Below are 12,413 nucleotides of genomic sequence, written 5' to 3'. Positions count from 1 at the left end.
CATGGATCACCGGTAGTCTGACGTCAAGTCGCGGGGGCAGCAGCCAGAGATAGATAGCTAGATAGATAGAAAGACAGACAGACAGACAGACAGACAGACAGATAGATAGATAGATAGATCTACATCTATCTATCTATAGAACTTTGATCGGTGATAATAACAATACTACAACGACTACAACTATTATTATTTTTAGTAATATTCTCCCAGATTTCCTTGTTTTACACAGGGCAGTGAGTGGACGATTGTATTAACAAACTTGTGTATGTATCGCTACAAAGGCGATCTTAATTGCGACACGATCAATAGAATATATTAGGAACATCAAGTCAATTGTAAACATCTGATAACGGCAATAAATGCTGGCGGTTATGTCAGTTTGCCTTATTTCCAGTTAAGAAACATATTCTATTTTGGATTTTCAGGTTGGACTCCAAATGAACTGCTGGCAGGTCTCAGGTGTGCGGTCGTGCTTATTATGAAACCGCTCGAGCGCATCGGAACCAATCAAATCCCAGAAATGGCAAACCGGAGTGGGTCTCTCCGCGCTTCCACCACGAGATGGCGCAAGTTAGTCAGGTTGGAAAGCAGGTGACGTTTGCTCGGCGCGCGCTTCGCCTCTCTCTTCCGATGGAGGCAGCGGATTACAAACTCCAGTTAAGTGGCGCGCCGCCCTCCACATCCCCATTTTTCACCCGGAGTAAACCCACGGAGAGCATCCACACCGTGAGCATCCCGTGGGAATTGCATTTCTGCTGTGTTGCGCTGTCTCCGCAGTGGCCCGCGAACACACACACAGACAACAGTGCGGAGCAGAAGATGGGTTCGGAGGTGCTGAGGTGTGCGTGACTGTCACGTAAACGACAGAGAAGTTCAGCTCCGCTCGGCTCTTTGCACCAGGTTGCTGAGGTGAGTCCCTCCATCCGGGAGATAGCCGTGCTTTGCGATGTGCCATGAAGTCAGTCGGGGCTTTTACAAACACCATCCCAGGGTGATCCAGGATAGTAAGGCACATGCTGAAGATGTTGCGCCTCCATTTAACAGCGAGGGAAACTTACCATATTTAGATGCGCGAGTGTAATTTAACAGGCTGATAATTTCGCTGAAACACAGATGCATGCATTTTACATCTCATGCAAAGTTCTATTTGAGCTGTTTGTTTCACTAGTGGAATGTAAACACACAAACACATTCATTCATATTCTCCTTATGCTGTGGGACTAAAGCGCTTACATTTCCTCTCTGGGTGCATCTGTCTCAAATTATGCTGACAAGTTTGTTGCAACCTGTGATCACGGCCATTGCCAGGCATTTAAAATGCAGATGACATGGCAGGTGCAGCAAAAGGTCACGCCACATTGTATCCACATTCTTTTAAGCTCAATGCAATGGCTGTCCAGATGTTGAGGAATGTGTTTAGGAATGCTGGGCGCAGGAAGGCTTGCCTTAAACTGAAAGTGCAATTCAGTTACGCAGCCTTGAGAGTGGGCTATTAAAAACAGTTCAATAGTTCTCCCCAGATGGGGCTGCACGAATTTCTGGGGTGGTGGATGGAACCAAAAAAAAGAAAATCGTGCACTGAAGTGTCAAAGTAGAAATGTTTGATATTTGACAGGGTGTCATTCTAAAATCAGTCTGGACTTGGTTGTACATTTGACATCAATAGCATTGTATTTGTCAAAATTCGAAGAGTCCTAAAATACAGGCAAAAGTTCCACTCACGGATGAAGTATTTCTCCATCCTGTCTGAGATGTTGTGCAGCTGTGTGTTGAAGGTCACAGAATTCAATTCCAGCCTGAGTAGAACCTGTATCCTGAGTGAAGCCTGTGTCGCTCATGGGCAAGTGAGCCTACAGCAGTTCCAAAACCATGTTTATCTTTTCCATCTGGATCTCATCGTCTAAAGATTGAATCTGTCTGTATAAGCCTATTGATCAAATGTGGTGTTCCCCTGGCTACCTCAACAGGCCCATGTGGAAAAAAAGGTGTTTGCTGCACCTAAAATGATAATAGAGGAACTGCTTCCATTTTTCAAAAGCGATGGCACCTACTCAAACAGATGAGAAGACCAAAGTCAAATCATTCTGAGAGTAATTGGAGCTTAGTCAACTACCTGAGTCGCTTCTTTTCTTCATAACAAAGCATTACTTAAACCTGAGTGACCTATTCATGTCTTCATTTAATTTAATAAAATGAAAAAAAAGTCCCATTGCATGTTTAAGCTCTATCTATTGTGTTTCTTGGAAAGAAATGCAAAAGGTGGGAATAGGGTGAAAATTGGAGGAAGTTTTATTGGTCTTGATTTTGTTTAAGAGGCCCTACGGTCTGTGATCTATATATATTAGGAGTGCTCAGATCGATTGTGATTGGCTGATTTCAGCGTGATCGGTGAATGCTGATCACTACCTGTCATTGCCGATCACAACAACTGATCACGTGTGACAGCCGGCGCTCTGATGAAGCCCCGCTGGTTGTGATGCGTCCGCTCCTCCCTACTCGCTGCTCACTCAGCAGCAGCCATGAAGCAGCAGTCTACTTCTTTTCTTTGCTTCAGTCTGCTTCAGATTCTTTCAATCTGTCATTTGAAGTTTGCATCCTGCCGCTCATGCACGGAAAAATGTTATGCAGGGAAGCGCAGTCAAACTAAATATGCCATTTAAAGCGCCAGCACTTGACGGAGCCCGGAGAGTTTTCCGGGCTCATGAAAGTGAGATCTCTGGTTCCTCAGCAGCAGGCTGTTAGCGCAGCTGACGTTTAGCAACACCCGCCGGTCCGAGCATGACTTTGGGAACACCAAGCAATAATTATTAATTTCACCGAGCTAGAGGACCAGCCTTTTTCAGGTGTCGTTTATGCGGAGACGGAAACGACCAAATCCGTCGCCGTTCTGGAGTGCAGCATTTGTTGGCCACCTGAATCCGAAACTTCTGAAAACGTTTGTGGAAACTTTCATAAATACAGTGCTCTCAGTCACGGAGTCCCGCTCCAAGCGGCCAGTATGTAAAGATTTCACGGAAATTTGAATTTCTCTCCAGTAGTCGGAGTAAGCTAACGCAAGAATTCGGGTCTCCCAACTATCATGTAAACATGTTCACATATTGACAGTTGTCAAGTTGACTTTTCGTCCTTCCGATTGAATCAATTGTTTCGCTTCATGCGGCATGTCCTGATGCTTGAGGCAGAAATGGGACAGTCTACAATGTAAAAAAAGGTGGTTGGGGTAAAGGTTAAGCCAAGCAGTGGCATTCTGTAAGGTTCCGCTCTGGCAAGTTCAATATCATTGCACTTGGTATATGTAGCACTGCTGCCAAAATTGTGACACTGAGTCAAGCTCATGATCACATGAAGTACTGTGTGTACATGGTATGGTAAGAGTCCAGTATAGATGCAGTTGAATGCCTGATACATCAACGTGCACTTACGACAACGTGCACTTCTTGCCTCCTTAATTTCTTTGCCTACGTCATAACACTAGTCGTAGGCACGTTCAAGCAAAAGAATGATGAGACATCTACCTACAAGTTTGGATTATTTGTAACTGCCATTTTTGTATTCTTGGTCGCTCTTTACAAGTGAAAAAGAATGTTCAGTGAGGCGGCCATTACGCAAACTTGAACTAGGCACTAGATTCGTCAGGAAGTTTCTGTTATTGCAGAAACCTTAAAGGAACCATTTGCAACAGAGAGATGGGGGGAAATAAGAAAACAAGACATTAAAGTGAAGGATAAGAATCAGGATTTCTCTTTCTCTTGCTCAAAAATAGCATAGCAATGCAGCATCAGGACAAGTATGGAAAGTGAGACCGAAGAAGCTGTTATTCACTTAGGGGGTTAAGCATGGAAGTATGGATGGACTTGAAATATATTTGAGGTTCATTGTTTCGTGGTGTGACCTTGATTTATAGACCACCCTCTTGTTGTGATTCACCGCTGGATGGTTAGTTAACTGACTTATCTGTCATGTTAAACACACACTTAAACGATCAAAACACCAGGCTTTCAAATGCAGACATATTTGTTGTTGTAAATGATCGGCTGGCGCTTCTTCCAGCACACATGGGCATCAATCTGTTGGCTTGTTATTGAAGCCGTTACATTTTACCGCTGAGGTGCTGCACAAAAGAACAGCAAAGCACATAAATCGTGCTCCCGCTGCGCAAAACATAAACCGGGTTCCACCAGTGCAAACAACAGCTTCCGAAATTAATTCCTGAACCTTGTTTGCCTGCTGATTACGGGACGAGTCTCCGATGCCTTTTAGCTGAGTAATCGCACAAGTTAGCACACTTGCTTAATAGCTCTTGTTGTCTCTCCTTCATGTACTGCTGCTTAATGTCTCATAGTCAATATGTGGCTGCGCAATTACTGTGTGCTTGTGTGTCGCCGACCTATCTGTAGCTGAATCATTAATGTCACGTCAGTCCCAGTTGAGATGCACATGTGAAGGAGACACACACACTCACACACACACACACACTCACACACACACACACACACACACTCACACAGAAGTCGAGGGTCAGTGCAATTGAGCTAAGCTTTGATTGATTGCCTCAGTGGAGAGAACAAGAGATGACAGTGAAGAGCCCCAGAATGATTTTAAGACATCTAAGATTGTCAGACAATCAATGTTTGCTATTCTGGTGTTTTGCTTGTGTATCGCTTTGATTTACACATGAGCTCTAGAGGGCAAGGGACTTTGATCCAAAGGTCAGCTATTTTACTGGAGAAGGAGCGGAAGGCACCTTTTGTTCACTGGAATTGAGAAGTGTTTCTTAAATTCCATTTCAATTCAGAATGATCAGTTGTGTGGGTTAAAATTTAGTTAACATCAGACAAAGTTTACCCGTGCAGGTGAAACTTCTCCATTTGATGATTCTTTATTCATAATAAGAGAGGCCACATCCATTGTTTATGTAGATCTACTGAAATGTACTGGAAAAATCTGGATACAAACATCCTGTTTTTATTTTTAATGTATTCTTAGTCATAAAGTAAACTAAAGTCGATGTTCAAATTAAACAATAAAGTTAAAATATGATGGGGAAAAATATAATATATTTGAAAATGCATCTAAAATGTGATATTTTTAAGGGAAATTTAACCCCAAATTATGAAATGAGATGGAAAAAAGCCATCAGGTGAAAAAAAAAATAGATCCACATCCATAGATCCAAGTAATTACTCAAATAGAATGAAACTAGGAGTCAACATCACAATCTGAATTTTAAACACAGGAGTAGTGTTGAAACATTTAAATTAAATAACAATAATAAATAAAAATAGCATTACTGGGTTATATTGTACTGTACAATGCAATGGGGAAAATTGCAAACTACAAATAATCCTGAGCAACTGATTCACTTATCTAAATATGATCTTTAATTAATGATATAAAATAAGTCAAATTAGACACTAAGCGGAAGTGTAAGTTAACTGAGGGTTTTCTGTTACATATAAACGTGCGTGGTGCACTGCCACGGCTTAAATGACAGTCGCTACGCCATCAGAAAAATGATGAAGTGGAAACCTCAAAACAAATGCATAATACTTAACCTAACATGGTGGTGAACATGAACATGACGGTTTTCACAGAAAATCACGAAAGAAACATCATAACAACTGAAGCATGTTGATCGCAGAACTCCAGTTGCACATTAGGGCTGCTGATAAAAAAATGTGTTTTTATTGTCACCAATTCAGTAAATGTCTTTCTTTCACAAACAGTCAATATGCTGGTAATTCATTTATTATGTGGTTAATATGTGTTCCTTATTTATTCTAAAGTGTTACCGATTGATTTTAATGGATTTGCTAAATTGTTTCACTGACCAGGGAGAAATTGGCAAAAATCATCTTGAAAAACTATTTGATGAAGAGTCTTGAAAAAAAAGTAAATCTGCATTTGGTACCGGCCAAAAAAAACGGCAGTCTGTGGACCTTTAAGTTAAACATATTCCAAAGATTTACAATGCATAACAAAACATTAGTGGCTCGTGACAAGCCTGTTTGGAAAAAAATAATAGTCACATGTATTAAATAAAATCAAACTGTATTTATGTAGCCCATTTCATGCACTTTATATGCGACACAAAGTGCCACGTAAATAAAGAAGACACATGCACTCCAGCAATTTATGACAATTCATATTGAGTGGTTACGGAGCGGCTTTACATTTTCCCCTTGTTGCATGCATCCAAGCTCACAGACATTTTGGAGCCTTGATAATAAAGGACAGAACATCCAGGCGTGTAAGCCTATTTATTTTAGCTTACTAACCCAAGTCACTTGACAGGATTTGGAAAATGTTTGTTCTGTAGCAAACAGTTTTTTCCTCTGATGTTTAATGGCTTGGAAACAATGCGACTCTTCGTTCTTAGTTCTACTTAAGTGAATCTTTTTTACCATCCATAAGTGCGTGCGTATTTAAAAAGGGGAGCAATATTTCTGTACTTCTGATGGAGACCTCATTATTAGACAACATTATTTTTGTGAATATCAGCCTCCCTGTGTTTTCCAAAAGAGGTCGTATCCACCTGTATTCACCTAGAGGTGCCAGACGGCATTGGAGCGTGTTGTGTACGCAACAGGTTAAGCACAAACCAGTCCCCGGACCATTGCTGAAAAGTGGTGTCAATGAAAGACAACAGCCCATCGATCTCCGTGCCTCAATGATCTCATTGACACAAATATTTAGCAGTGAAATGTTTAACATTACTGATCTGAGAGTGACGTCAATGTGACTGGTCATAATGATGCAGCGACAACTGTCCAAATACTTCATTGCACTTGATGGCGTTTGGTGAATCAGAGATTCAGGGTGTGCGATGTAAATGTGTGTGCGCCACGTTGTGTGGACTTTTTCACAGTGCTGAGAGCCTCCCATGTTATCAGTGTCATCTACCTTCAACCAGAACCGACAGCTTCGCACACACTCCCTTAGAAGATGGCGCCACACGGACACACCAGCGATTACATGCCACCTACACACATTCACACGTTTGCTGTAAGTCGCACACCTGCCCTGTGGCTGCGTCTTCGTCTGTCTGTGTGTGCTCGGGCCTCGGCTAAAAATAATCGGCAGCAGCGAACACACATGGACTATGAATTATGGAAGACAGAGAGCCAGAACGAGAGCGAGAGGGAGATCCAGGTCAGAGTCAGACCCACTTCCAAGAGCTGAGCTCCCTCAGGAAGCTGCTAACTACTAGACCTCATCATTAATATTCAGTTTGAACCAGCTAGACCAGTGCCTATCCTTTAGTTCGGACTCTCAGGGCTTGACCTTGTGCACCATGTAGAGTAAGAACCTTTAAAAAACCATTACATTCATTTCAACATAAATTATATATCTTTCCAAGTTTATCGTCCAACACATTCAGTGGCAGCGACAACTGTGGCTCGCGAATCAGAAGATTAAACTGAGAGTTTAAATATCAGTATTTATGCTGTGATCACAAGAAGTAATCAGTTTATTTAAGATTCATGCTGCACCCAAATCAATTTAATCCTCTTCATCTGGAGAACATTTTGCACCAGTTTTCCTCGCCCTATTAACATATTTTAACCAATTAACCATCCTCCTGGGGCCGTGAGGAGGAACAGCACAAAACAGTGTCTGAACGAATGATGGCTCACCATGTATAACAATTCAACAAGAACTCAATTCTGCACAACCAAGTTGTGGCTGTGGTCTGTATGTCCAGGAAATAAATGCACTTAATGTCATCACATGTTGAGATAGCAGCCAATAACATGTTGTGAATTAACCAAATTCAATTTCATTAATGTTAAGTTTTGTGAACGATTGTTTAAAGTTTGGAACTTATCTGTGGTTTACTCTGTCAGTCATCCCATCAATAGCAGCGCGCTTCAATGCCTCGAGCGCCGTGACTCACTAGATCACCGTGAAATTACGGCAGTAAACAAATATGGCGACTGTGATGGCCAAAATACAGAATCTGCAAATTTGCATCATATTCGGTGAAATTACCAGGCGGAAACACAATTGAATGTAAACCAGTGAGATGACACTACGAGTTACTAATAATACATTTAGGGCGTCCTGCTGAGGAAACAGGGCGTCCGTTTTTTCTTGTTTTGAAGTTTAGGGCGTCTGCCGGACACCCTCTTGCTAAAAGTTTGCCGTAAACTGATTCGGTCGACAACTGCTTTTCATTAGATCAACAGCACTCGCTCCATTCATGGAACCTGCACAGGCTGCTGGTCTGCTGACCGTCTTCTTAGAGCGACCTCTACTGTAGTTCCAACTTTTCCTGTGAGATGAGGATGTGTCTGAAGGAGACCACAATTTATTTTGCCTTTATTAAAGACCCTATATTAATATTATAGGCTTTTCAAGCTGCAGCCAGGTAGCACTCTCCCTACCCAGGGACATTTCACAGACAGGCTTTGCAGCAAACCACTCAGGCTGTGTTGAAGTACTTTTCCAACGATTGGTCCTGGATCTTAACTTTTATGTCCCTGCCAGAATCTGTGAATCCGCCTGCCTGTGGAGCTGCTCTCCCTGAAGTGAATGCAGCAGAGTTTGGTTAGCATCACAGGCAGTTAGTCAAATTCTTAAGTCGGATGTGTCGAAGTGGTGGCTGGTTCTGTTCGAAACTTTTTAAGGACAGGATTCACCAAAGTGCTTTGGCAGCATTGGTGCTCCCTACGCTGGGAGAAAGTTTTCAGCTTGAAATATGACTCCAATGTCAGCGTAGGTAGCGCCTTAAAGAGAACCATGAAAGACAGTACAATGCACTCTGCTTTTGTGTTTCCTGTCGTCAAAATCCTGCACATTGCTGCCCCGACACACGGAGCACCCCATATGCTGCGAAAAAACCCTGGGGAGAACCCTGGTTCACCTTCGAATCTGCTTTTGAGATGATGGTCCTCTTGGCATCATCAAGCAGCTCTGTTTGCACTGCGATGGTTCAGAGTGTGAAATGGCTGGGATACAGGGGATCAGCACCTCCAAGTCTAAGGCCTTAGTTCTCTGATGGAAGACAGTTCACAGTAGTTTAATGGCCCCTTTATGCTCCTTTTACCTACGAAATTGCACCCGCAAATTTCAAATTTGTTGAGCAATATATCCAAAAAGACAAACTCCAAAACAAACATGGGGACTGTCTAAGAAGTATTGATCATTTACCTCTTGCACAAAAGAGGAAAACAGAGGCCGCGCTGTAGGAAGCTTTGGTCTCAACTGGAGTATGGAGAATTTCTGCCAGTGTTATGCTTTCTTTGTGTCTCATTAGATCTACATATCAGGAAGCAACAACACTGCCCTCACAGTTTCCAGTGGTACTGCTCCATTTGGTCCGTATCCATGAACTTTGTGGAATTGTGCATAAATACGGACAAAACGAATGCAGAAGACGGACAGAAAGCACCACCGGGATCCGAATCTGGATCCAAATACTGTATAACATTGAGCATAAATGGACCTTAAATATGTTGGTCTTGTTCACCAGTGAGGAAGCAAGGAATTGACATACAAATCGAGCCAGTGTCAGTAGTGACCAAATCCGATTTGTTGTGGAAAAATAATTTCAGGGGCAAATCAAGGCTCTGTTACACAGGAATTTAATAAATTAAAATGATAATAAAGTTCATACGGAAAGAAAACCTGCAGCTCAATTATGTATTCATCCGACTACAGGAGATTATATAACTCTTTAATAATCCTCAACTGTTTTAGTGATCACTCACTGCATAAAACTTTTAGATGAGTTTTCTATTATTGCGAGGTACAACATGTTCACCAAAAATCCCTCCTGACATTTTTAGGTTGATACGGTGAGTTATAAGAGAGCGAGATAAACAAACAGCCAAACCCTAATTTATGAGCTGCTTTTCCCAGCTGCTACAGAAGCAGCACTGCTTCCTGCTTGGGTGAACCATAAAACTTATTATTTGTCTCTCATGTGCAACAAAACAAAAGAGGAAGTGTTGAGGAAATCTCAGTAGCTGCCGCATTCCAGCTTTATAATTACATCTTAATGTCTTCTGTACATAATAGTCAACACGATACAAATGCCTTTTATAGCACCCGCTACGCTGAGGAATGATAACCAGATGGATGAAATGTGATGAAGAATGAATTCCATTTGTTGAGGATATTTCGACATTTCCTGTGAAATGTGGCGATTATGATGATTCTTCAGTTTATGGATTGTCATACGTTAGAACACCAAGATAGCTTTAAGGAACATATTAAGTTTAACCTTATTCTTAATTTAGAAAGAGGAAGCTGCTGGTATAAACACTAGCTGCTGTGGGTCCTGAGATAAATAGAACCCTGGAAGGTATAAAATATGTTAAATTTTTAATGATAAATTTCCATAAAAAGTTCCTATCTGCTCAGATAAAAGCTCCCTGTGTCTTAGTATTTATCGCAAAGACCGCTTCACACGTTTGACTGCAGTTTCTTATTTACTTCCTACAAACATTCTTAATTCATTTACTGTAGTGGGAACCCAGAACCCATGGGCATCCTGGAAAGCAAGTGAATTAAAGGCAGCTCACTTCCCCAGAACTTAATGACACTTGCCTAAAGCTCAGTGTAAAGAGTAAAGATCTAATGTTGATTCCCTAGTTTGCCAGGCATTTCGATGCCTACCATTATTTTGTACTCAGGAAAGTTGTTTAACTTTTCTGACAAACAAAAGAAAAAGAGAAAACCTATATGTTATCAAAGGAAAACAAGGCTTCACAGAGGCTTCCACGGCACCCAGTATAGGAACCACAAAAGTTTTTTGCTTACTCTGAGCTCAGCATTTAAGTTTGTACCCCATTCTGCCTGAAGGGCTGGGAGAGATTCCAGTGGGACTGGATCGTCACTGTAAATAGAAGAGGACAGTCTGCTTTAATTATTAATTTGATATTATTATTGGTGGATATCCAAAATGTCTGTGCAAGAGATGGGACCTCAACATATGAAGAAGAGTACCAGTGCCAGTTCTGTATCTCCAATAATGTACCTTTGATGGAGACCAACAGATCTGGTTAATTCTTTTATATTACGCTTTTGTTTTGATGCTGTTCTTTGTCCCATTCTCCCTGAAAATGTGCAATACACCCTGTTGACAAGTAGTTTCATCTGGTGGTAAATGCACCCTGATGGACACCCCCATCTTCTATTTAACTGAGCTAACTGAACTTTTATTTTTGTCACTTGCAGTATGTGATATTATTTTTATGTAACTTGCAACAATTCTATCTGAACATGGAAACATGTTTAAAACGTAATACATGTGTCTCTACTTGTGTCTTGGAAAGCAGATGGGACGAGATCATGATGAGAAATCGGAATGAATAAAATACCATAAATGCAGTTCTGCCACAGTCTACTGCATCGTCTTGCTAACACTGTCAATAACTAGACAAGTATAAGAGCAAGTGGAAAAGCAAAAAGCATTTCCTAAGATACCCATATGCAAGATAATGTGAGCAATTTAAAGAGGCACAAAAAATGATTTAACTAAATCTCACTAAATAGTGTGATAGTGAGTTTCCTGCTTTGCAGCAGGGTGAGAGGAATGAACTCGCAGGACCCAACGTTCAGGACCTTGGACAGCGCTGCCTTATTTCAGGACTGTCCCAGTTCTGTTCAGAAGCTAGTGTTACAAGAATAAGTACTCTTCTGCACAGTCCACAACATCACATTATTTAGCCCCTTTGAAAACACAAATCATTTTGTGTTCTTTTCATAGATGGTAGCCCCAAGGCCGTCAGTTGGACTTTGTCAAGGTTTCGGCCTAAAATGGATACAATTTTCCCTCACAATGGTTGCCCACTGCTTTCTCTGAATCAGTTTGGATACTTTCCGATAGTTCATTCTTCGGTCATAAAACCTCTTGCACGCCTGTGTCCATTCCTTATTTATGAACGATGTGCGGTTGAACTTGCGCTCTGTTTTTGCGATATAAATAAAGAAGTTTAGACTGTGTCCCAGTTTATGATGGACTGCACCAAAGACAGCGAGAGTCAAGGGTCACTGATTCTGCTGTAAAGGCTGACCTGTGTGCTTCTTTTCACCAGGAGCAACTTTTTAAACAAGTTTAGCCGCTCTAGTTAGTTTGCTGAATGAGACCACGTGAATAAGCTTGCATAAGAAAGCTCTCAGCACTCACGGGTTTGTTTATTTTCTAAAAGCACTGACCCCTACGAACCAGAATTTCCCCACAGTTTTGGCTACCAAGCCAATATAAAAGTAGTTAATGTTGAGGTTTATGTTCTGTGTATCAGAGATTGTTGATGGGCCGGGTTGATATTCAGCGTCTCCAGAGTGCCGACCTTGAGAAGTGCTGCTGCTTGGTCAGGGCTGCTGCATCTGCTCCAGTTAGAAAAGACTGTCCATCCAACTGCAATGCAGTCTCACGGCCCGTCGCTATACATTTATGTATGAGC

General features: G+C 41.6%; 1 protein-coding gene across 1 annotated transcript in view; it reads left to right on the top strand.

Moving 5' to 3' along the window:
* Positions 1-635: 635 nt before the first annotated feature.
* cpne4b (copine IVb) overlaps positions 636-12,413 on the top strand; it is a 40,920-nt gene continuing 29,142 nt past the window's right edge. Inside the window, exon 1 of the mRNA XM_053862094.1 lies at positions 636-909. The gene's annotated coding sequence lies outside the window, so the exon portion shown is untranslated. The remainder of the gene's footprint in view (positions 910-12,413) is intronic.

Source organism: Synchiropus splendidus, chromosome 4, assembly GCF_027744825.2.
Source record: "Synchiropus splendidus isolate RoL2022-P1 chromosome 4, RoL_Sspl_1.0, whole genome shotgun sequence".
NCBI classification, from domain to species: Eukaryota; Metazoa; Chordata; class Actinopteri; order Syngnathiformes; family Callionymidae; genus Synchiropus; species Synchiropus splendidus.
This window is presented reverse-complemented; position numbering and strand designations above follow the sequence as displayed.